At 44.3% G+C, this 26,509-nt stretch overlaps 1 long non-coding RNA gene across 9 annotated transcripts in view; it reads right to left on the reverse strand.

The window, feature by feature from the left end:
* Positions 1–6,495: 6,495 nt before the first annotated feature.
* The window catches only part of LOC140692304 (uncharacterized), a 36,190-nt gene continuing 16,176 nt past the window's right edge, over positions 6,496–26,509 (reverse strand). For 5 of the 9 annotated variants that reach the window (XR_012067868.1, XR_012067866.1, XR_012067870.1 and 2 more), the window contains 3 exons: positions 23,490–23,631; positions 7,219–10,063; positions 6,496–6,930 (listed from right to left, as the gene is read on the reverse strand). This is a non-coding gene — a long non-coding RNA (uncharacterized lncRNA). The remainder of the gene's footprint in view (positions 6,931–7,218; positions 10,064–23,489; positions 23,632–26,509) is intronic. The other 4 variants (XR_012067872.1, XR_012067867.1, XR_012067874.1 and 1 more) reach the window with 1 other exon arrangement.

Below are 26,509 nucleotides of genomic sequence, written 5' to 3' on the forward strand. Positions count from 1 at the left end.
GATCCCACCACCCCCACACGTGGGGGCGGCCCCGCGACGCCCAGGACGCCGGCCGGCCTCAGCCAACCCTCGGCGGTTCCTCCCACACCCCGGCCCCGCCGCCGGGACTCACGCGCAGCAGGCTAACCCCCACTCCAGAGGGCAGCCCCTTCCGCTCGCTCACTCGTCCGTCTGTGTGTCTGTCTGTCCGGTCTGTCCGTCCACCACCCACATCATCCTGCTTCGTCTGGCTCGCCCCCAGGCCTCGCGGCCCGGGGAAACGCTCCCGAGCGAGGCGGCCCGACCCGTAGCCCACGCACCGCCACCGGTGGCTGCGGCTCGGGACCGGGACAGGTGGGGTGGCTCCTCGCGGCGGGGAGACAACGGGGGGCGAAGTCGGGGTGGACCGCCTTGCCCCTCCCCCCACGGCACGCACCGGGGAGGCAAAGCCCGCGCGCACACACGCGCGCTCGCACGGCCCCGCGCCAGACGCCGGGCCCGGCCCGGCAGAACCCTCCCCCGACTCGGAGGGGGGAGGCGCGGGCCACAGCAGGCAAAGAGCAGCACACGGCCCCCACCGCGGGGCCGGCGCAACCCACACGCCAAAGCGGCGGGGCCCTGCCCACACGCTGCGGCAGTCGCTCCCCGTGGCGACTGCACGCTCTGGATGGAGGAGCGGCGGCTGGGGGTTGTCCGGTACCCCCCCAAGGCTCCCCTCTCAGATCGCTAGAGAAGGCTTTCTCACCGAGGGCGCATCGCCCCCTACCCAGCGGGGGCCCCCTTCAGGCCTACGGAAGTCCGCCGAGGTGGACGTCAGCGCTCGGCTGGGCAGGAGGGGCCTGCGGCAAGGGTAAGCAGCGGGCCGAAAAGCGAGCGTTCGCGGTCGGGACCGGGGAAAGCCCGTGCCGCCTCGCGAGGAGACGCACCCAAGACCGCGTGGGGACGAGACAGGCGCCCGCCCCCACCGGCACATCACCCGGCCCCACCACGTTCGCTCCCACGCCCGGGCGCGAGCCCCGCAGAGGGGGGACCCACCCGGCGTGCGCCCGGCCCCACCGAGGGTGGGGAGCGGCCACGCCTCGCTTACCGTCTCGACCCCTCCCCCACTGCTCAAGAGAGTGGCTCGGGACACACGACCACCGCAGGGGTTACCCGAGAGGACTCGCTGGGGACGGGAAGCGACGCCACCGCTCGGCCTCGGGCACCTGAGGGACAACCTGGAGCGCTCCAGGGGCACCACAGAGGGCCAAGGCGAGACACGCTCGCACCCCGGCGAGGGGATACGTGGCGTGGCGGCGGGGGCAGCCCTCCCCCACCGCGGGGGAGGGCCGCTCGCGAGACAAGACGCCGAGCAGGCGAGGAGGCGAGAGGTGTCTGCCGCGTCACAAGACCCCGGCCCCGCCGACACCACGAGGCACGGGAGACCGAGGTCGGGCCGGAGTCCGCACCCCTTCCTCCTTGCCCCCGCCACCCACGGGCGGTGGAGGAGAGGCGAGGGGCCCGCAGGCAGAACGAGAAGAGAGGCCACGTTCACCATGAACGTCCCGTCCCTCGTCTGGCGCGGCTTAGGCCCGGCCCGGGAGAGCATGACGTCACCACATCGGTCAGGTGAGCGAGCGAGCGAGCGAGCCATGGGGCAGGGAAGCCCCAGAGCCAGAGGGGAGGGCCCGGCGAGGACAACCACCAGAGGAGGGCCTGCTTCAGCCTCGCCAGGCGCCACCCACTCCTCGTTCCTCTACGAGGAGAGTGGCCAACGACCCCAGGCGGAGAATGCCTGACACGCGGCACGGAGCCTGTGAGGGTGGGGTCGTGCCGGCCACCACCGGGTGCCTGCGGCAGGGAGCGCACGGGGTAAAAGACCCACGCCGCCAGCTCACCCCACCGCCCTCGGGCCACCAGAGACCGGAGGCGGCACCACGGGCCACGTCAGCCGGACGCACACACGAGAGCCGGCGCGCAGGCCCGAGCGGGCGGCTCAAGTGTCAGAAGCAGAGTCGGCTTCTACCAGGCCAGGGCTCACGCAGAGACAAAGCCCAAGAGCCCCACACGCGTCCGGAGACCCAACACTCGGTGACAGACACCGAGAAAGACCGTGTCAGCACCTATCTGCTGGCAGAAAATGCCCAACACGACAGAAAAAATGACAGCGCCCGGAAACGGGTCGGGTCCACGATTTGCAGGGGGGGCCCCGGGACCTCGGTCCGGCCACCTGCCCCCAGCCCTACCCCCATAAATGGCAGCCCCGAAGCTCTCGGGGGCCATCTGATCGACCGGGGGGGGGAGGGGGAGGGGTTGAGGAGGAGGAGGAGGAGGAGGAGGAGGAGGAGGAGGAGGAGGAGGAGGAGGAGGAGGAGGAGGAGGAGGAGGAGGAGGAGGAGCAGTGGGAATGGGAAGGGACGAGAGGGAGACGGGATCGGGCCGGGGACGCCCTGCCCGTTTCTCGCCCGTGTGGTCGGGGACTCGGGGAGATGCCACAGAGGCGCCTCCGAGGAGAGGGCCCCCCACGAGGGACCGCTCCCGAGCACCGGGCCGGGGAAAGCCTGCCTCCCCCACATCCCTCGCAGGACGCCCCCGTGCCGGTCCCCGAGTCCGGATGAAGTCTCGGTCCCTCAAATGCCACCGGAACCCACGCGGGCAGACTTACGGGCCGGGGGGCGCCCTCCCTGGCCTCCCGCGCCAACAGGGGCCGGCCCAGCCACGTCTCCGGGTCCATCGGGACTCAGAAAACATTTCATCCAAGGAGGCGCCTCCGACGACCGGGAACCCCAGCGCGCCCGTCCCCGGCCTCACCGCACTGGGCCCGGGCCGCTCCTCGCCTCGGGAGCAGTCGTCCAAGGGACACAGACGAGGGCCGGACCACCTAGCCGCCGGCGGCCCGGGCGCGGGACACCCCGTCCCTTTCCCCCGCGGCGGCACGGCGCAGGCCGTGTCCGATCGGCTCGGGTCGGTCCCCGCGGCTGCAGGGGCACAGGCGGATGCTGGTCGACCAGGCCAGGCCACACGGCTTCCCCCTACACACGAGATCCCGGGAGCGCGGCGACAGCCACCCCCTCATCAGCCTGCGAGTCCAATCTGCGCCGAGAGCAGGACACGCCCGCGGCTCAGCGCCACGGGGACTGTCACCGCCGGTGTCGCCAGCCTCCCCGAAGTCTGCCTCGGGCCCCGCCGCCGAGCCCCATCCCTTGCCGAGGTCGCCGACGCTCGGGAGAAGAGGGACGATCTCAAGAGCGGCAGCCAGATGGCGCCCGACAGCCGTCGCCAACGTCCCCGGAACCGATCCCGACCGCCGGCCGCCCAAACGCCCGAGCCCGTCCCGGGCTGAGGCGCCGGGCGGCCGGCCGGCGCGACCCCGTGGCGTCCGCCTCGGAGCCCGCTCACCCTCGTCACGGCACGGCACGGCACGGCACGGCACGGCGGCATGAGGAGACGCGACGCGACGCGACGCGACCCACCCCGGCAGCAGATCAGGGCGGGGAGGACGGAGGGAGCCGGGGTTTGGCAAGACACGGCCGGCCGGGCGGGCGGCTGCCGCGAAGGGGACGCGCTCCCCACGCGATTCCCCGGGCGGGGGAGATCACACGGACACGCCGGCGGGTGGCCCAGAGCGACCAGGACGAGATCCCGGGTTCCCGGCGGCGGGGGGGGGGGGTGGGAAGGGGAGGAGGGAAACAGGGAGGGAAGGCGTTGTATAGCAAGTTTAGTCATTCACACACATTAATCTGTAAGCCCACTCAATTTCTACACCGATTCCAGCTCCTCCTCCTATTTGAGGACGTACACTTTCCTGTTTTATAGACCCATACTGGCCTCCATCCTGTGTCAGAACTCCCTTCACTGCCTATAACTCACAGAGGAGCATGTCCACAAATTGTCCAGAGAGAGAATATTCTCCCTCTCTGCCGGGGGCTGTAAACAAATCTCAATCTCAGTATGAAATTTCAGGGCCACTGGATATGAACTGAGCTTTCAGCCCTGCCTTTGTGCAGCAGTGTTTGCTATGACCAAGTCCAATTTCTCTTCTCATGAAAACACATTAACAATGGAGCCAAGAAGACAAAGCAGCTCTGGAACGGCAGTTTTGCACCCCTACCTTCTACATACACCAACAATGGTATTTCTTATGGGATCCCCAATCTGTTTTGTTCCACACACACCCCATCTAGAGCTCAGTCCTTCTTCCAGTACCCCGAGGCTTCCTGTGTGCAGTGGGACCCAGCCCTCTACCTGAGTTCCTCATTGATCTCCAACAGCCAGTCCCAGCTTGTCCCTTCCAGCTAGCATATAGGGACAGGGACGCAGGGATTCTCCGTGTCAGTTTTCCTAAGTTCTGTCTGCCACGCTCTTGCCACTTACTCCTCCAAATTTTCGAAGCTCTTCTGTCCACTCTGTCCTCCCGGCTGGAGAGGGGACACCCCAGTGTGTGGGTGCCTTTCTTGCTATGACACCATCACTGAAGGATTGGTCCTGCACCAAATTTTTAATTTCTCATTTTTTTAAACCAGATTTTATAAAAATCTTCCTGTATTTTGAAATGAGAGACATTCTGCCAAAGTTCAGTAGATGTGTGCTATTCAGTGGGTTTGTAGATGTAATTCTGGTATTTGTGGGAGAGAGCGAGGTATGAGTCTCTACTCAGCCATCTGGGCTCTTCTCAATTTCAAAATAAGGCTAGGTCTTCCTTACTATAAGCAAGCTTTCTTAATTTTCAGTGTATAACCCTTGTATTTTCCCTTAAATATATTGGATGCTGGTTCAGAACATACACAACCTCCTGAAGAAACATGCCCCAATCTGTCTTGTGCTACCACCTAGCTGACCTGCGACTGAGTAATCGAAGTTTTGTTCTTTACCTAATTCTTAATTGTTTAGAATATATCATTCTACTCTCATAAATGCTTATTGTACTTAGGACAAATATTTTAAAGTAGAAAAACAATTTAATTACTCTATAGATGACTAATGAGTGAATTCCAATTAACATATTGTGTTAATGCTTTAAAACTACTCATGAAATACAGACACATTTAAAAAGATGGAAGTATCACCTAAAGGAAAAAGGTATAGATTTGCAAACATCCCCCGAATTGACCCTCATGAATGGTTTTGTGCAAGTCTTTCATTCTGGTTTGAATGACTTGGTCTCTGTCTCATTCTGTCTCTTTCAGTCTCTCTCTCTTTTTCACACACCACAGGATACAATTACATCTATGAAGACTTCACACATTTGATCATAGAGATGGTATCCCGGATGCAAATAGTGGATTCACAACCATCCAACATGAGGGCTGCCCTGACATCACGCAGAGACCTAGCACTCACTTTTCCAGCTGTACAGTATTCATGTATCCTTGTGAACTAGAACTGATGGATTCCATCCACTCTACATGAAGATTAGTGTGGCTTCCAATTTCCTACTAATTTACCCAGGACTCTGATAGATATCTTTAAAAAGACATCTTTGAAAAGTTGTGCAAGCATTTTAGTGGAATCAACAATTAGGATCAGCACTGCTGGGAAAGGGATGCACCTGTTGAACTTTCATGCATCCTGCACACCATTCTCCCAGAGAGAAGTGTCAGCTCACTCTTCCCTACAGGATATCTACTGGGGCCTCAGCCTCCTCATGTTTTCACTACAGCTGGTAATCACCAGGCTGAAAACCTGACAGTGTGATGGTGACCAATGCTGTCTCCAGAGTTCGTATGTCTGCACGTGTCCTCACCTCAGAAGCCGAGCATCTTTAACATACACTGGCCACCTGCAATGCCTCTCGGTGGAATTGCATGTGTTTGTTCTATTTCTATTTAGAACACCGGGTTTTGAGATGTTTTTTGACCACCGGGATGTGAAATCTTTCTCCAAACTTGGGTTATGAGAAATGAGTTTTCTAGGTTTTGGGTTGTCTTCTCAGCTGTCTTTCTTGGCTTTTGTTTGTTGGTTGGTTTTCTTTGGTTCTGTTTTCTCACAGAAAGAACTAAGAATCTTCCTTCTGACTCTGGTTTCATACGTAGAACTGCAGTACCTATCCTGAGATTAGGTACATAGTTACTATAACAGCTTCACTGTGTATACCTCATCTTTAATCCACATGGATTGCCCTTTTAAATGACTAAAATGCTATTTCAAATAAAGCAACCAAAAGAAAAATTCACCATTCCCTGGTTAAAATATGTAGGCAAACACAAACAGCTACGTTTTGTATGACGTCACCGGTAGGGAACATCATGAATATGTAAGCACAGAGAGAGAAATGGGATTAGGGCTGGTCAGGACCTGGGGGACGGAGGAAGGGGAGTGTGTGTTTTGGATACAGGGCTTTATTTTGAGGAAAGAAATAGTCTGAAACTAAACAGTAGTGATGTTCGCACAGAACTGTGAATGCACTTTATGCTCCTGAATTGCAAAATTTAAAATGGAAAAAAACCCTAGATTTTATTATTATAAACTTAAAACTTACAAAAAGATGATGCTGTAAATGACATGAAATAATACAATGAAATTACAGGGAAAAAAAAAAAAAAAACAAATGAAAACCATACCAGAGAAGGGAAGTTAACTTCCTGTCGGGAAGTGGGTTGATTTTGAGAATTAGGAGATGACAGTGCTGGTGGTTGCAGAGCTCAGCCTGTGGGGGTGGTGATGCCTGAATTGGCTCTGGGTTGTCTAGAGGTGCAGGTGTAGGTGCAGGAGGAGCCACAGAAGCAGGCTCAGGGTCTCCCTGTAGGACTGATGGAGTGTGACATGGCTCTTTATTTTTCTCAGGTGCAGCCTCAGGTATCACTACAGGGTTGGTGGATTGGGGCCCAGTCCTTGGTCTCCTGCAGGAGCAGATGCAGTTTCTCTGCCGGAGTGGTGTTTTCTCCTCTCGCTCTGCATCTCCTGATGGATCAGGTACTTCCTTTCTTTTGTCCCTGGTGTCTTCTCCTTCTACTATCTCCTGTGGTTATGTATCTGTAGGAAATGAAGAGAGATTTAAGTCTTATGGATGTTCTACAGCTGTGAGAGAGGAAAACTTTACCCACATGCCTCCCTTTCCATGTACATTTTCAAGGACAGAAATCGTCCCAGAGCTTTATAGGCAAGCCTTACCCAGAAACCCCCAACAGGATATGTTCTGTGACTACATTCCACCAGATGGGTGGTCTGAGGCCAATATTTGCTCTGGTCCCGGAATCCTCACTGTGTGAGCCAGTCCTCACATCCGCTTACACACTGGCATATCCCCACTGCCCTTCTCACCTTCAGGATCTGCCTAGGTGGGCTTCAGGCGATCCAGCTGACTCACAGGAAGGTTGGCCTTGTACTCCAGGTTGAAGCCATGTGTGCTGAGCTGCCCCTCATTGCCAGGTAGGACCCTGGGGACTGGCCTGGGTGGTGTCTGGGCAGGAAGCCTTCACCATTCATCTCTGGGCCCTGGTTTGGGAGATCCCTTTGTGTCCACACTCACCCGGAGCCTGTGCTGGCCCTCGGCAGTGTGGCATACCAGCCTCTCACTCAGGGAGGTGGAGTGGGTGTTCTCGCTTACCAGCTCCTGTCCGATCTGTGGTGTGGGGCTCTGCAATGACAGTGACCAACAGCTGGCCTGGCCCGGAGATCTCAGAGCCCTGCCTGGCCAGCATCACTGCCTCTTCTGCCCACTCAACCCTCTGCTGCCAGATAAGACACTTAGTGCTTGGTGTGCTCACACAGTCACCCGGGAGAGAAGACACACCCAGAGGGCTTGGGCTTCATCTCAGGCAGAAGGGCCCTACCCCGGGTCTCCATGTCCCAGCCGGCCAGCTTTGACCCGGGTTGTGGACGTGCCTGGCCCGCCAGGCCTCTGACCCTGTCTCAGCCTGCTCTTGCTTGAGGCAGGTCTCCCCACATGACCACCCCACCTCCACGGTCCAGGAAGGGGACGTAGGTCTACCTGGCTGGGATCCAACTGGCTGTCTGCCCTAGGCCTCCCTGTGTTACCTTTGGGTCCCTCAGAGTAAAGGGGAAAAGGCACCCGGAGTGAGACCTGACCCAACGTCTGCAGTGTCGGTAAAGGCCCTCACTGGTGCTTTCCTGAGGCCAGGGCCTTGGGACATTGGGACACGACAGGACATGTTTGAGCACTTCCAACCGAGTGAGCTGGGTAGGGAGCTTCTCTAGAAAGTGGGAGCCTGGTTACCTAGGTTCCAAGTTCTGTTGGGCTCTATTGCCAGGGAAGTGAGGTCACATCCTGGGGTCCCCTTACCCAAGCTTCCTCCACATGCAAAGCTCCCCAAGGGCCTTTCTGGGCTGCTGATTGCACGTCTCCCACCCCCATGCCATGTCCACACACAGTGACAGCAACTCAGAACACCCCAGAGCCCTGGGGAGGCTTTGGTGCAGCCAGGGCCCCAGCTCTAAGGACACAGCTGGGTTCAGACCTGGTTCCCTCTTCTCAGCAGTGCTGTGACCCTGGACAAGCCATGTGCCTCTCAGGGCCTCCCCAATCCCCCATCTGCACTGTGGGGCTCATTCTTGCCTCTGCTCCCTAGGGAAGCCTTCATGTCTATAGAACCCTAAACCCCTACAGCACCTGTAAATCCTTGTGCTGGCATCACAGGAAGCTCATGCACAGGCTCAGAAAAGGGAGGGTTAAATAGAGGGCTGGTGCAGTGTAGAACACTCCCCACACAGGCCTGGGCCTGCAGAAAATCACACTCCTTGTTGCCTGCTTCACCAGCTCCCTGTGGGCGGGTTTACTTTAAATACAATTCTCACTTCATCTGCTACTGGCATACAGCCTTCTAGGTCCTCCTGTTATGTTCACATTCAGGCCCAGTGTCCCATCTTGGCCTCTGTGGTGGGCTGCCCCACAATGGCTCCCTGCTTCTTTGCCTTCTGATCACACATCTTAGTGTAATCTCCACACCCACCTCTCCATGGTGGATGGACACTGTGACAGGATTCTGACAAGTAGACTGACTTATGAAAATTGTAAGACATTTACTCATTCTCATCTCCAGTGTTCATTCTCTCTCTCTCTCTCTCTCTCTCTCTCTCTCTCTCTCAGTGTCTGTTTGTCTGTCTTTTCTCCCTTTCTGCCTCTCTGTGTTTCAGTCTCTCTTTCCCTTATATATGTGTTTATATATATAAATATACGTGTGTACATATATATGTGTGTGTATATATATATGCGTGTATGTACTTACGTGTGTGGATTGATAGGGCCAAGGGTACATTACTTCTAAAGACACCTTAATAACAAACTGATTATTTTAAATTCATATTACTGAACAAAAAACATCATTGAAAGTTGTGCAAGAGCTTTGGTGTGATCAACTCTAAGGATCAGCACTGCTGGGGAAGGGATCAAACTATGGCACTTTCATGCATCCTGCACACTGTTCTCCCAGAGAGGAGTGTCCACTGACTCTCACCTCCAGGGGATCTGCTGGGGCCTCTGCCTCCTCACATTGTCACCAGAGCTGGTTGTCACCACGCTGAGAGCTGCCAGCGTGCTGGGGACCAGTGCTGTCTCCATAGTGTGTGCAACTGCGTGTGTCCTCGCCTGAGAGGCCAAGCATCTCTAACAGACACTGGCCACCTGCACTGCCTCTCATTGGAATTGCCTGTGTTTGTTCTGTTTCCTTTTAGAAAACTGAGTTTCAAGAGATCTTTTCACCACAGGAATTTGAAATCTTTCTCGGACCTTGGGTCATAAGGGATGCTTTTCCAGGTTGTGGTTTGTCTTTTCAGACGTCTTTCTTGGCTTTTCTTTTTTTTGTTTTCTGTTTTTGTTTGGTTTTCTTTTGCCACAGGAAGAGCTAAGCATCTCCCTTCTGGCTCTGGTTTCACACATAAAACAGCAGTGCTTACCCTGAGATTATGCACATAGTTACTAAAAGGACCTTATTTTGTACACCTCATGTTCAATCCGTCTGGATTTCCCTTTCAAATAGCAAAAATGCTTTTTCAAGTAAAAAAAATCACCATCAACAGATGACTGGATAAATAAGATGTGCTATATTTATGCAATGCAATACTATTCAGCCATAAAAGCCAACAACATAACGCCATTTGCAGCAACATGGATGTTCCTGGAGAATGTCATCATCCTAAGTGAAGTAAGCTACAAAGAGAGAGAAAAGTACCATATGAGATCGCTCATATGTGCAATCTAAAAAAATAAAATAAAGTAAAAAACAGAAACAGACTCATAGACATAGAATACAAACTGGTGTTTGCCAGGGGGACGGGGGTGGGAAGGGACAGATTGGGATTTTGAAATGTAGAATAGATAAACAAGATCGTACTGTATACCACAGGGAAACATAGACAGGATCTTGTGGTGGCTCACAGCAAAAGAAAGAGGCAATGAATGTATGTATGTTCATGTATACCAGAAAAATTGTGCTCTACACTGTAATTTGACACAATATTATAAAATGAGTATAACTCGGAGAGACAAAGAAGATGGTGGAGTAGAAGGACGCTCGTAAGTCACCCTCTCCCACAAATACACCAAGACCCACATCTACAGACCCACTCAGCCAACCATAGCACCTACGGAATTCTGACAGAACATCACCCTCTTCAAAAGATAAAGACACCAAAAAATGTGGTAGGAGAAAAGGAAAAAAGAAAGAACAAAAGGCAAAGCAGTGCAGGACGGGTCCTGCGGGGAGGGAGCAGCAAAGGAGGACTGGCGCTCGCTCGCTGGGTCTCCCCTCTCCAACTGAGAGGCCAGCGGGACGGAGGGGGAGCCTCCGAGGCTCGGATCTGTACAGAGCAGCCCTGGTCTGACAGAACTAAGTTAAACGGGCACAGAGCGTCCCCCCGACACCCAGCCTGAGACACGGGCCGGCAGCGGCAGGCAGAGCCAGGCTGCACAAGCCGGGCGGAGGACGGGGACGGCTGCACGGAGGCAGCCCCGGGGGACTACAAGGGGCTGCGCGCCGTGGCTGTGGGTGCACAGGGCAGAACAAACTGGGCCCTCCATAACAGCAAGGTTGATGTGCTCTCGGGGGAAGGGTGCATACCCCCATCTCTGAAAACCCACGGAAACTTTTCAGGGGAAGAGAGGCGGGGCTCAGGCACAGCCGCCATATCCCCCGGCGCTGAGCACCCAGGCGGGGGCGGGGGCGAAACCTGCACCCGCACCGAAGGACATAGCAGCCTCAAAGGCCAGACTGAGACAGGCCTACAGCCCGGGGCAGATAGGATCCTTCCACCCTGGTCCCTCAGGGAACTTGCTGCACAAAGACAACCAAGGAGCTGGGTTTTGGCTCGGAGCAGGGACAAGGCTGTCCCTGGGTCTTCCCGAGCCCACCTGCGGAGCGCCGACCAGGGCGGCGCAGGTAGACGGAGAGCGGCCCCCCGCCTGTCAGGCAGGAACACAGCCCCTGACCGAGGTGCTGGGAGGGGGCACGACCCCGCCCTCCTACCTGGCCAGTCTGCAACATCTGACTGCGGCATGCGGAGGGGCAGTGACCCGCCCGCCCACAGCAGAGGAGAGCTGCACCTGACCCCGTGTTAGGCGGAGGCGCGATCTGCTTGCCGACAGGTGCTGGGAGCAGCACAGAAGAGGGCACCAACGGAGGGCCTCTGAAAACAAGCAGCTGAGCTTCCAAAACAGGACGAAGACAGAAAGACAAAGACTTCACATTAAAAGCACACAGACTCCAGGAGAACACCGACAACCCCCCCCTTTTTTCCCTTTTTTTTAAATCTGTTTTTACCTGTTCTATTTTCTATTACTCTCTTAATTCTTACTTCTTAATTCATTTCTATTTCTCTTGGGTTTTGATGTCCTGTTATTGATTAGACACAGGTTTCAAATACATCTATTCATCTACCCCACCTTTTTAAAAGGTTTTAAAAGGAAGTCTCAACGAGATTAATACTCTGCTTCAACTCGATCTTCTATTATTCATTATACACTGTTTTCAAACCCTCTTTCTCCCTTCTTTTAAAATTCTCTCTCTTATTTTTTCTTTTTTTTCCTAAGTTCTATTCCTAAATACGCATTAGATAGATAAAATCCTTAAGATTCAAAATAGACAACTGATACTCCATAAACCACAGTGCCAGAGAGGTATGAGCAAGACGAAGAAGCAGAGAAACCTTTTCCAATTAAAAGAACAAGAGAAATCCCCTGAAAGAAAGATCAATGAAATAGACATCGATAGCCTACTAGATCAAGATTTCAAAAAAGGAGTGATCAAATTGCTGAAGGAATTGAAAGAGATAGTGTTTAGAGATATAAAATATGTCAAAAATGAAATTGAAGCTATAAAGAAGAGCCAAGTAGAATGGGTAAACTCATTGACAGAGATGAGGAATGATCTAATAGCTGTGCAAAGCCGACTAGATAATGCAGAGGAACGAACAAGTGATCTAGAAGACAGGGCAATAGAAAGCACCCATTCAGAAGAACTACAAGATAAGCAAATAAAAAATAATGAAAATAGCATAAGGGACATATGGGATAATATAAAGCGTCCCAATCTTTGCATAATAGGGGTCCCAGAAGGGGAAGAAGAATCAAAGGGGATTGAAAAGGTTTTCGAAGAAATCATGACTAAAAACTTCCCAAACTTAAAGAAGGAATCATATCCAAGTACAGGAAGCTCAGAGGGTCCCAAACAGGAAGAATCCAAATAGACCCACACCAAGACATATCATAATCAAAATGGCCAGAGTCAAGGATAAAGAAATGATTCCAAAGGCAGCAAGAGAAAAGCAAAGCGTAAGTTACAAGGGGACCCTCATAAGGCTCTCAGCTGATTTCTCTACACAAACACTACAGGCCAGAAGGGAGTAGTAAGATATATTGAAAGCTCTGAAAGAAAAAAAGATGCAGCCTAGGATACTTTATCCAGCAAGGCTATCCGTTAGGATAGAAGGAGAAATAAAGAATTTCACAGACAAAAAAAAGCTACAGGAGTTTAGCAACACTAAATCCATGCTAAAAAAATATTGAAAGGGCTATTCTAAATAGGAAAGCAGCAGGATGCTACAGAAATGAGAAACTCACAACTGGAAAGGTGATAACTCATGAATTACAAATAAAGAAAACATGAAATTATAAAAGAAGACATACAAATCACTGAGAGTGTGAGAGGGAGGCAGGGAAATATAGAATATTTTTTTCCTTTCTTTTTTTAAATTTTTTTAACAGTAGGATGGGCTTGAGATCATGTTACTATCAGTTTAATAAAAACAGTTATAGTAATGGGTTAATAGATTTACAAAAAAGGGTAACGACAAGTCAAAAATTTACAAGGGAGTCACAAAAATCAAATAAAATCCATGATAATACAAAGGAAAATTACCAACCCACAAAAGGAAGAAGAAAGGAACAAAGAGGATATACCAATTCAACTGCAAAGATAAGTTCAAAATGGCAATAAACACACATCTATCATTAATTACTGTGAATGTTAATGGACTAAATGCTCCAGTCAAAAGACATAGAGTGGCAGACTGGATAATAAAGCAAGAACCTTCAATATGCTGCATACAAGAGACCCACTTTAGGGAGAAGGACAGATATAGATTGAGAGTGGAAGGATGGAAAAGGATATTCCATGCAAATGGAAAAACCAATAAAGCAGGTGTTGCAGTACTAATTTCAGACAAAATAGACTTTAAAACAAGGGCCATAAAGAAAGATAAAGAAGGACATTTTATAATGATTAAAGGAGTGATACAAGATGAAGATATTACACTTGTTAATATATATGCACCCAATATAGGAGCACCTAAGTACATACAAGAATTACTAACAGAGATAAAGGGGGATATTGATGGGAATACAATCATAGTTGGAGATTTTCACACTGCATTTACATCACTAGACAGATCTTCCAGAAAGAAAATAAATAAGACAACAGAGAAATTAAATACTAAAATAGAAAAACTAGATTTGGTGGATATTTTCAGAGCATTACACCCCCCCAAAATAGGATATACATTCTTTTCAAGTGCACATGGAACATTTTCCAGGATCGATTATATACTTGGACACACAAAAAAAAAACTCAACAATTTTAAGAAGATAGAAATTATCTCAAGCATCTTTACTGACCACAATGCCATGAAACTGGAAATCAACAACAGAGAAACAAAGGAGAAAACAAGGAAAGCATGGAGATTAAACAATATGTTATCGAAAAAATAATGGATCAATGAGGAAATCAAAACTGAAATTAAAAAATACCTTGAGACAAATGATAATGAAAGCACAACCACTCAAAACCTATGGGACACAGCAAAGGCAATGCAAAGAGGGAAGTTTATAGCGATACAGGCCTTCCTCAGGAAATAAGAACAATCGCAAATAAACATATTAACCCACCACTTGAATGAATTAGAAAAAGAAGAACAAAAAGCCCCAAAAAGCAGCAGAAGGAAGGAAATAATAAAGATCAGAGAGGAATTAAATACAATAGAGATTAACAAGACCATAGAAAAAATCAACCAAACCAAAAGCTGGTTTTTTGAAACAGTAAATAAAATCGACAAACCTCTGGCCAAACTCACAAAGAAGAAAAAAGAGAGAGCACAAATTAGCAAAATAAGAAAGGAAAATGGAGAAATTACAACAAACAAAATAGAAATACAGAATATCATAAGAGAATATTATGAAAAACTATATGGAAACAAACTGGATAACCTAGAGGAGTTGGGCAAGTTTCTGGAAACATATTGTCCACCAAAACTGAATCAAGAAGAAACTAAACACTTGAACAATCCAATCACTAGAAAGGAAATAGAAATAGCAATTAAAAAACTCCCTACAAATAAAAGTCCAGAACCGGATGGCTTCACAGGGGAATTCTACCAAACATACAATGAAGAACTCATACCAGTCCTTCTCAAACTCTTCCAGACGATTGAAAAGGAGGGAATACTCCCAAACTCATTCTATGAAGCCACCATCACCCTGATACCAAAACCAGGCAAAGACACTACAAAAAAAGAGAATTATAGGCCAATATCATTGATGAACATAGACGCCAAAATCCTCACCAACATTTTAGCAAATAGAATCCAACAACACATAAAAAAGATTATACATCATGACCAAGTGGGGTTCATCCCAGGGACACAAGGCTGGTTCAACATATGCAAATCAATCAATGTAATACATCACATCAACAAGAGAAAGGACAAAAAACACATGATCATCTCAATCGATACCGAAAAAGCATTTGATAAAATTCAACATCCATTTATGATAAAAACTCTCGCAAAAGTGGGTATAGAGGGAACATATATCAATATAATATAAGCTATATATGACAAACCTACAGCCAGCATAGTACTCAACGGTGAAAAACTCAAAAGCTTCCCACTAAAATCTGGGACAAGACAAGGATGCCCACTATCACCCCTCCTATTCAACATAGTCCTGGAAGTCCTAGCCACAGCAGTCAGGCAAGAGAAAGAAATAAAAGGGATCCAAATTGGAAAAGAAGAGGTAAATGTGTCATTATATGCTGATGACATGTTTCTATATATAGAAAACCCTAAAAGGTCCACACAAAAGCTACTAGAGCTGATTGAAGAATTCAGCAAGGTAGCAGGTTACAAAATTAACGTTCAAAAATCAGTTTCATTTCTTTACACTAACGATAAATCAACAGAAAAAGAAAGTAAAGGAACAATCCCCTTTAAAATAGCACCCAAAGTAATAAAATATCTGGGAATAAATCTAACCAAGGAGGTGAAAGAATTATACACAGAAAACTATAAACCATTGATGAAGGAAATTAAAGAAGACTTTAAAAAATGGAAAGATATTCCATGCTCTTGGTTTGGAAGAATCAGTATTGTTAAAATGGTCACACTGCCCAAGGCAATCTGCAGATTTAATGCAATCCCTATCCAATTACCCAGGACATATTTCACAGAACTAGAACAAATCATAATAAAATTTATATGGAACTATCAAAGACCTAGAATTGCCAAAGCATTACTGAAGAGAAAGAAAGAGGCTGGAGGAATAACTCTCCCAGACTTCAGACAATACTATAGAGCTACAGTCATCAAGACAGCATGGTATTGGTACCAAAACAGACATATAGACTAATGGAACAGAATGGAGAGCCCAGAAATGAACCCACAAACTTTCGGTCAACTCATCTTCGACAAAGGAGGCAACAATATACAATGGAATAAAGACAGTCTCTTCAGCAAATGGTGTTGGGAAAACTGGACAGCAGCATGTAAAACAGTGAAGCTAGAACACTCCCTTACACCATACACAAAAATCAACTCAAAGTGGATTAAAGACTTAAACATAAGACAAGGTACAATAAACCTCCTAGAGGAAAACATAGGCAAAACATTCTCTGACATACATTTCAAAAATTTTCTCCTAGAAGAAATAAAAGCAAGAATAAACAAATGGGACCTAATGAAACTTACAAGCTTCTGCACAGCAAAGGAAACCAGAAGTAAAACAAAACGACAAACTATGGAATGGGAGAAAATTTTTGCAAATGAAACCAATGAAGGCTTGATCTCCAAAATATATAAGCAGCTCTTATGACTTAATAAGAAAAAAACAAACAACCCAATCCAAAAACAGGCAGAAGACCTAAACAAGCAATTCTCCAAGGAAGAATAACAAATGATCCATAGGCACATGAAACAATACTCAATATCACTAATTATCAGAGAAATGCAAATCTAAATTGCAATGAGGTATCCCCTCACACCAGTCAGAATGGCCATCATTCAAAAGTCCACAAATGACAAATGCTGGAGAGGTTGTGTAGAAAAGGGAACCCTGCTACACTGCTGGTGGGAATGTAGTTTGGTGCAGCCACTGTGGAAAACAGCATGGAGATTCCTCAAAAGACTAGGAATAGACATCATATGACCCAGGAATCCTGCTCCTGGGCATATATCCAGGAGGAACCCTACTTCAAAATGACACCTGCACACCAGTGTTCACAGTAACACTATTTACAATAATCAAGACATGGAAACAGCCTAAATGTCCATCAACAGATGACTGGATAAAGAAGATGTGATATATTTATACAATGGAATACTATTCAGCCACAAAAATCTACAACATAACGTCATTTGCAGCAACATAGATGTTACTGGAGAATGTCATTCTAAGTGAAGTAAGCCAGAAAGAGAAAGAAAAATACTATATGAGATCACTCATATGCGGAATGTAAAAAACACAACAAAACATAAATGCAAAACAGAAACAGACTCATAGACATAGAATACAAACGTGTGGTTGCCAGGGGGATGAAGGGTGGGAAGGGACCGGGATTTCAAAATGTAACATAGATAAACAAGATTGTACTGTGTAACATGGGGAAATATAGACAGGATCTTGCAGTGGCTCACAGTGAAAGAGAATGTGACAATGAATGTATGTATGTTCAAGTATAACTGAAAAATTGTGCTGTACACTGGAATTTGACACACCATTGTAAAATGACTACAACTCAATAATAAGAAAAAGTTTGAAAAATAGAAACTGAGAGGATGGAATAATATATTTTATGCAAATGGAAATGATATGAAAGCAGGAGTAGCAATACTTATAACAGATAATATAGATTTTAAAACTAAGGCCACAAAGGGAGATAAAGAAGGACAGTATATAATGATCACAGGAGCAATACAAGATGAAAATATTACACTCCTTAACATATATGCACCCAATAGGAGCACTTAAATATATATATAAAAAAAACTAACAGACATAAAGGGAAAAGTTAATAAGAATACAGTCATAGTAGAAGAATTTAACACCACACCAACATTTTTGGGCAGGTCTTTCAGATAGAAAATCAATAAGGCAATGGAAATACTAAATGATACATTAGAACATTTGGAAATGGTTGATATCTGTAGGACATTTCATGCCTCCAAAACAGAATAAACACTTTTTTTTTCAAGTGCTCTTGGATCATTCCCTAGGAAAGACCACATAGTCAGGCACATAAGTAACCTCAAACAAATTAAGAAGATAGAAATTATTCCAATCATCTTCTCTGACCACAATAGCAGGAAACTATAAATCAACCACAGGAAAACAAATGAGAAAAAATGACAGCACGGAGAATAAACAGCATGCTAGTAAAAAAGCAATGTGTCAACGACGGAATCAAAGAAGAAATTTAAAAATACCTTGAGACAAATGACAATACAAATACGACCAGACAAAATCTATATCTTGCCGCAATAGCAGTCCTAAGAGGGAAGTTCAAAGAGATAGAGATCTTCCTAAACAAACAGACAAACAAACAAACAAAAAAACAAAACTCAAATAAATAACCTCACCTACCACCTAAAATAATTAGAAAAAAAAAAAAAACCCAAAGTACAAGAAGGAAAGAAATATTAAAGATCAGGGGGGAAAGAAATAAAACATAGATTAAAGAAACAATAGAAGAAATCAATCAAAGCAAGAGCAGGTTTTATGAAAGACTAAAAAAAATTGACAAACCTCTGGCCCAGCTCACCAAGAAAAGAGAGCACACACAAATAAACAAAATAAGAAATGAATGGTGAGATTACAACCAACACCACAGAAATACAAACAATTCTAAGAGAATATTATGAACACCTATGTGGCAAACAATTGGACAATTTAGAAAAAATGGAAAAGTTTCTAGAAACATACATCCATCAAACATCCATCAAAACTGCATCAAGAAGAAATAGATCATACAAACAGACCAATCAGTAGAAGTGAAATAGCATCAACAATTAAAAAACTCCCTGCAAACCAAAGTTCAGGACCAGATAGCGTCACTGAGGAATTCTATCAAACATACAAAGAGCTCATGCCAGTTCTTCTCAAACTCTTCCAAAAGATTAAAGAGGAAGGTATACTCCCAAGTTCATTCTATGAAGCCACCATTACTCTGATAGCAAAGCCAAAGACATTAACAAAAAGGAAATCTATAGGCCAATGACTTTGATGAATATAGACACAAAAATACTCAATAAAAAGTTGCAAAGTCCAACAACACTTAAAAAAGATCATACACCATGATCAAGTTGGATTCATCCCAGGGACAAAGGATACATAAATGAATCCATGTGGTACACCACATTACCAAGAGAAAGGATAAAAATCACATGTTTATCTGAATAGATGCAGAAACAGCATTTGATAAAATTCAACAACCTTTTATTATAAAAACTCTTATCAAATTGGGTGTAGAGCAACATATCTCAACATAGTAAAAGCTACTTATGACAAAGCTACAGCCAGTATAATACTCAATGGTGAAAAGTTGAAAGCCCTCCCACTAAAATCTGGAACAAGAAAAGAATGTCGTGTTTCACCACTTCTATTCAATATAGCATTGGAAGTTCTAGCCATAGCAATTAGACAAGAAAACTAAAACAGTTCCAAACTGGAAGAGAAGAGGTAAAATTGTCATTATAGATGGATGACATAATACTATATATAGAAAACACTAAAAGCTCCACACAAAGACTACTAGAGCTGATAAAAGAAACTGGCAAGGTAGCAGGATACAAGATTAACATCCATAAGTCAGAGGCATGTCTTTACACTAACAATGAAATATCAGAAAAGGAAAGTAAAGAAGTAATTCCTTTTAAGACTGTATCAAAAAAGAAACAAAACTTAGGAATAAATCTGACCAAGAAAGTTAAAGTCTTATATGTGGAGAATTACAAAATGCTAAGGAAATTAAAGAGGATTTAAAGAAATGGAAAGATATCCCATGTTCTTGGATTGGAAAAATTAATATTGTTAAAATGACCATATACCCAAAGCAATCTACAGATTTAATGTGATTCCTATCAAATTACCCAGGAAATTTTTCACAGAACTAGAACACATCATACTATAATTTATATGGAATCAAAATAGACACAGAGCTGCCTAAGCATTACTGAAGAAAAAGAACAAACCTGGAGGAATAATCCTTCCAGGCTTCAGACAATACTACAGAGCTACACTAATCATATCAGCATGGTTCTGGAACAAAAACAGGCATATGGATCAATGGAACAGCATAGAGACCCCAGAAATAGTTCCACAAACTTTTGGTCAATTAATCTTTGACAAAGGAGGCAAGAACATACAATGGAGTAAAGACAGTCTCTTCTGCCAGTGGTATTGGGAAAACTGGACAGCTGCATGTAAATCAATGAAGTTAGAATACTCCCTCATACCATACACAAAAATAAATTCAAAAAGACTTATAACTTTAAACATAAGACAAGATACTATAAACCTCTTAGAAGAAATCATACGCAAAACATTATCCCACATAAATCTCAGTAATGTTCTCCTGGATATTCTACCCAAGCAATAGAAATAGAAGCAAAAATAAACAAATGGGACCTATCTAATTAAACTTATAAGTTTTGTCACAACAAAGTAAACCATAAACAAAACAAAGAGACAATCTACAGAATGGGAGAAAATATTTATAAAAGATGAATTTGACAAGGGCTTAATCTCCAGAATATTTAAGCAGCTCATACAACTTCATAAGAAAAAAACATAACCAATTAAAAAATAGGCAGAAGACCTAAGCAAGCAATTCTCCAATAAAGACATACAAATGGCCAAAATGCACATGAAAAAATGCTCAATATCAGTAATTATCAGAGAAATGCAGATCGAAAGTACAGTGAGGTATCACATGACAACAGTCTGAATGGTCATCATTCAAAAGTCCACAAAGAGTAAATTCTGGAGAGGATTTGGAGGAAAAGGAATCCTCTATATTATTGATGGGAATGTGGTTTGGTGCAGCCATTGTGGGAAACATTATGAAGAGTCCTCAAAAGACTAAAAATACACTTACCATCTTACCCAGCAATCCCATTCCTGGGCTTATGTCCAGAGGGAATCTTAATTCAAAAAGATACATGCACCCCAATTTTCATAGCAGCACTATTTACAATAGACAAGACATTGAAACAACCTACATGTCCACTAACAGATAACTGGTAAGAAGTTGTGGTGTATTTATACAATAGAATACTACTCAGTCATAAAAAAGAATACAATAATGCAATTTGCAGCAACTTGGATAAACCTGGGAAATGCCATTCTAAGTGAAGTAAATCAGAAAGAAAGAAAAATTCCATATGATATCACTTAAATGTGGAATCAGAAAAAAAGGCAAACTTATTTACAAAACCAAAACAGACTTATTTACAACACCAAAACAAACTCACAGACATTGTAAACAACCTTATGGTTACCAAGTGGTTAAGGATGTGGAAAAGGATAAATTAGAGTTTGAGATTTGCAGATACTAATTACTATGCATAAAATAGATAAACAAGTTTATACTGTATAGCACAGAAAACTCTATTCATATATTGTAGTAACTTATAGTTAAAAATAATATCAAAATGAAGATATGTTGTTCCTATATGATTGAAGTATTGTGATGTACACCAGAAATTGACACAACATTGTAAACTGACTATACTTAAATAAAAATATATTTTTAAAAATGGGGAGAAGACAGACATTTCTTCTAAATAGACATTTCTCCAAGGAAGACATACAGATGGCTAACAGGCACATGAAAAAATGCTCAGTATCACTAATTATTAGGGAAATGCAAATCAAAAATACTATGAGGTTTCACCTATTACCAGTCAAATGGCCATCATTAAAAAGTCCACAAATGATAAATGTTGCAGAGGATGTGGTGAAAAGGGCACCCTCCTACACTGTTGGTGGGAATGTAAATTGGTGCAGCCACTTTAAAGGACAATATGGAAGTTAATTTAAAAATTACTAGTTAACATGTGATCCAGCAATCCTACTTCTGGGCACATATCTAGAGAAAAATATAATTCAAAAAGACACATGCACCCCAATGTTCACAGCAGCACTATTTACAACAGCCAAGACATAGAAACAACATAAATGTCCATTGATAGATGACTGGATAAAAAATTGTGGTAAATTTTTACAATGGAATCCTACTCTACTACATATATATATGTACTTGTATATATATAGTGTATATATATAATATCACTTGCAGCAACATGGATGACCTGGAGATCATCATTATAAGTGAAGTAAGCCAGAGATAGAAAATTTCTACATTTATAAGTGGAATCTACAAAAAAAAAAAAAAAAGACACAAATGAACTCACCTGCAAAACAGAAACTGACTGACAGACATTGAAAACAAACTTATGGTTACCAGGGATGAAAGGGAGTGGTAAAGGATAAATTGGGAGTTTGAAATTTGCATATACTAAATACTATATATAAAACAAATAACAAGTTCATACTGTAAAGCACAGGGAACTATTCAATATCTTTCAGTGACCTATAATGAAAAAGAATATGAAGACAAAAATATATATGTATATGTATATATATGACTGAAATATTATGCTGAACAGCACAAATTACACAAAATTGTAAACTGACTATATTTCAATTACAAAATGCATAAACATAAGAGAATAGCATATGAAATACAATTTAGGGACCTGTGGAAATTATTGAAGAACTGGAGAGACCAGCTTCAGTTAGATTAAGTCGAGAGGCTTCTATTACCTTTTCACAGATAGACCGAATGAAGATACAAAGCAGACAATAGTAACTAATGTTTGGAGACCACAGAGAAAATGGAGAGGGGTTAGGCTGGGGCCACCGTTCAGTACATAAGTCTCATGGGCCTCTGGCTTGTGCTTCTGAATTGTATGTCCTATGCCTTTTAATGAACATCTGAGTTGTACAGAGATGAGAGAGGTTACAACTGCAGACCCTGAATTCACCGTGAATCCTGTTTAGTCCTGCAGTATTCTGAGCATTGCTGGAAGGCTGTCTGTCATTTTAGTAATAACAGATTTATAACTTCAATTTATTGAGCATTTGCTATATAGAAGGCACTTTACATATCAACTCACTGGAATTCTTAAAATTCCTAAATAATTGTTGAGTCATTTCACAGATGAGAAACTTGACATTTGTATCAGGCTAATCTATCCACAGTTATGGTTAAGAATCAGCAGTTTGTTGACACTGTCTGCCTTATGCACTTAAAATTGGTGAAAATTACAGCTTTGTTTCGTGTTCTCAAAATTTATAATAACCAATAAAGAGTCATGACTTTATTTGAGCATGTCCAGGGTATTTCACACTATACCTCAGGTGATAATTTTGTCAATAAACATTTGTTGTTTTCCAGTGTCTATATATTCCTGATTGTATCTGAAGGATATAAATAAGTCAGCACAGAAACAGCAAACAAGGTCTGAGCCAACTGTACACAAAGTCCCCTTGCCCAGCACCATCATGTCAAATCTCTGCACACAGAACTGGTCAGGGAAGCCCCATCAGAACCCAAGCATCTGTGAACTTTTACAAAGTAGTGACCTGAAGGAAGTAGTGTGGATGTCCATCAAGAATTACAGGCCTTGGTGGATTCATCCCAGAGAAAATTCTTCAGAGATGTGGTGCTAGAAAACTTCAGCCATCTGGTCTCAGTGAGTCTGTCAACAATGACTTCTTTACTTAAGTATCCAGACAAGCTTCCACATACCTCAGACCTCAATCAGCCCCGATTCATGTCTGGTCAAAGCAACGACAGCCGTCTGAAGATGTTTACATCTAGTTTGTCCATCACTACACTGGTGCCTTCCTGATCATAATTCTTGTACTCAGTTCTTTCTTGTATCCAATCTCTAAGACACAAAACAGTGCTGGAAAGTCAGTGATTATTTCTTGCATGAATGAGTAAGTGAATTAAAGATTTACTAAGTAAGTGTAATACTCTAAGCATTAAGCTGTGCAAATTAAAATAACATCGTAGAAAGAGCAGACATTTCCCTTTTCTACATAGAACTTAGATTGTTCTGGTGGAGCTAACATTTATTGGATTGTTTTTGACAAAAAAAAATAGTTCAATCAACTGTGGAGTCATCTAGTTCCTTTCTAGTTGAAAACACTGAGCATTCTTCACTCTGTCTTTGCTCTCAGTTCTCTCTGCACTGGCAACAAAAGAGTCTCACTATCTTGTCTTGGAATCAGAGTGATCTTTCTCCTCTGGTGAAACCGTGAATGTTTTCAGTTTTCAAGATGTTTTTCTTCCAGCAGATATTCCTTATGGCTTAGTGTAGACTGAGCTGGAAATAAAAATCAACTTCCAGCTTCTCTCTGGAAGGAGCTAGACTGCACATCTATCTCATGTGCTGACCTTCCCAGCTGCTGTCTAAAGTCTACGTTCTAACTCACTCCTCTCTTTGGAAGCTGGCAGGGCCCTCTGGGAGCTTGAGCTGGCAGGGGGGTAATCTCTGCAGCTTCTGCCCCTCACTTGCCCCAGCAAAAACTACCAGGGCCCAGCTTCTCCCTGGAAGGAGTCTGACTGCACATCCAGCACCCAGACTTTTCCAGCTACTGCCTGACTCTTTGTCCTCTAGCTTGTATGACACTTAGAGCAAATGGAGCCCAGCACTCATTAGTCTTCTGGAGTCTGCAGAGAACAAAGTGGCAGTTCCTCATGGCCCTGCAGGCTTTCCCACAACTCCCCCTACCCCGGCTTGCTCCAGCAATAGAGATCAGCTCCTAGCTTCTCTACAGACAGTGTCAGGCTACACATGCAGTGCTCCAGCTTGTCCAGTTGCTGCCTGAGGGCTGGCTTCTAATTTGCCTCTCTTGGGGCACTGACAGTACCTCAGTCTCCTGGGGGCACCTAAAAAAGGCACTATGAGTAAGAACAAGGTTTGAGAGGTACCTAGAAACTCTGGCTGGGCTGACTTGTGCCAAACATTTCTGACATAAGGCAAGACTCTGAAGATTGGGAGAGGAGGCTATTTGGTCTAAGGCAAATAAACTAACATGGAGTCAAGAAAAATGAAGAAACAATGAATATATCCTAAGAAAAAAACAAAACAAAATGAAAACAAAGATACACTCCAAGAACAATGACTGTATGATATGGAGATAAGCGATATACCCAACAGAAAATTCAAAATAGTGTTCCTAAAGATTCTTTCTGAGGTCAGAAGAGTAAAGTATGAAAAAAAAAGGGGGGGAGAATAAAATCATGTGAAAATAGTTTAAAGGAATTATGTTACATTATTCAGTCCAAAGACAAAACATTGGAGGACCAAGAGGAAGAGAGAAAGAAGCAGAAAAAATATAGAAATAAATCATATCTGAATTTTGTTCCAAACCTGAGGAATAAAGCAGACATCCAGGTCCAGAAACCCCAAAGGACATCAAGTAAGAGAATTCAAAGTGAATCACATCAAGACACACTATAATCAAATTGTCAGAATTTCAAGACAAATAGAGACTGTTGAAAGCAGCAAGAGAAAATCAACTTGTTATATAAATACAGGGTAATTCCCATAAAACTACCACTTGATATTTTCAGGAGAAATTTTGGAAGCCAGAAAAGACTGGGATAACATAAGCCAAAATATTGCAAGGTAAAGAAAAACTGCCAACTAAGATTGCTACACCTGTCCACAAAAGAAAAAAAAAAAGAAAAAGAGAGAGACAGAGAAAGAATTTCTCAGACAACCATACCTAAAGGAATTTAGCAAGAACTTTCTTAAAAGCAATGTTAGAGGGAGGTCTTCAAGTTGGAAGAAAAGGATACTAAACAGCAACTCAAGAGCAGAAGACAAACTGAATCTTAATGGTAAAGTTAAATATATACAGAATAACAGAATACTCTATTACTATAATGGTGGCAACAAATTGCTACCAATACTACTATAAAAGTTAAAAGATGAAAGATTTAAAATAACTATAACTAAATTAGATTGCCAGATACATAATAGAAGTAGATGTATGTAAACTGTGATATCAGTAGCATATAATATGAATGGAGAGATAGAGGCGTCTTATGTGCAAGTGAAATTAAGTTGCTGTCAACTTAAAATAGGCTGTTATAACTAACAGGTATTGCAAACAAGCCCCTCGGTAACCACAAAGAATATACCTGTGGTAGAGAACTAAAAAAGAGAAAAGAAATAAAAACTTATTAATACCAAAAACAATGGAACACAAAAGACATGAAAAGAAAATGAGAGAAAAACCGCAAGACAAACAGAAAACAGTTCAAAAATGACAACAGTAAGTCATTCTTGATCAAACATTATTTTAGCTGTAAATGGGCTAAACTCCCTAATAAAAAGATACATAGTGGCTGAATGGATTAAAAAGCCAAGATCCACCTATATGCTGTCTACAAGAATTCATCTTAGATTTAAGGACACACATAGGCTGAAAGTAAAGTGATGGTAAAAGATATTCCATGAAAAGCTGACCGAAACAAAGCAGGAGTGGCTATTATACTTGTCCCAGACAAATGTGATGTTTAGCCAAAAATGGGACAAAAAATGTATTATGTAATTATAAACATGTCAATTCACTAGAAAGTTATAACAATTGCAATTATTTATACACATCTAATATCAGATCATCTTAATATGTAAAGCAAACATTGACAGATCTGAAAGGAGAAATTTAATGCAATACAATAGTAAGCATTTCTATATCTGATTATCAACAGTGGATAGAACATTGAGACAGAAATCAATAAACAACCAG

This window comes from Vicugna pacos, unplaced genomic scaffold (assembly GCF_048564905.1).
Source record: "Vicugna pacos unplaced genomic scaffold, VicPac4 scaffold_5, whole genome shotgun sequence".
In the NCBI taxonomy this organism is placed as follows: domain Eukaryota; kingdom Metazoa; phylum Chordata; class Mammalia; order Artiodactyla; family Camelidae; genus Vicugna; species Vicugna pacos.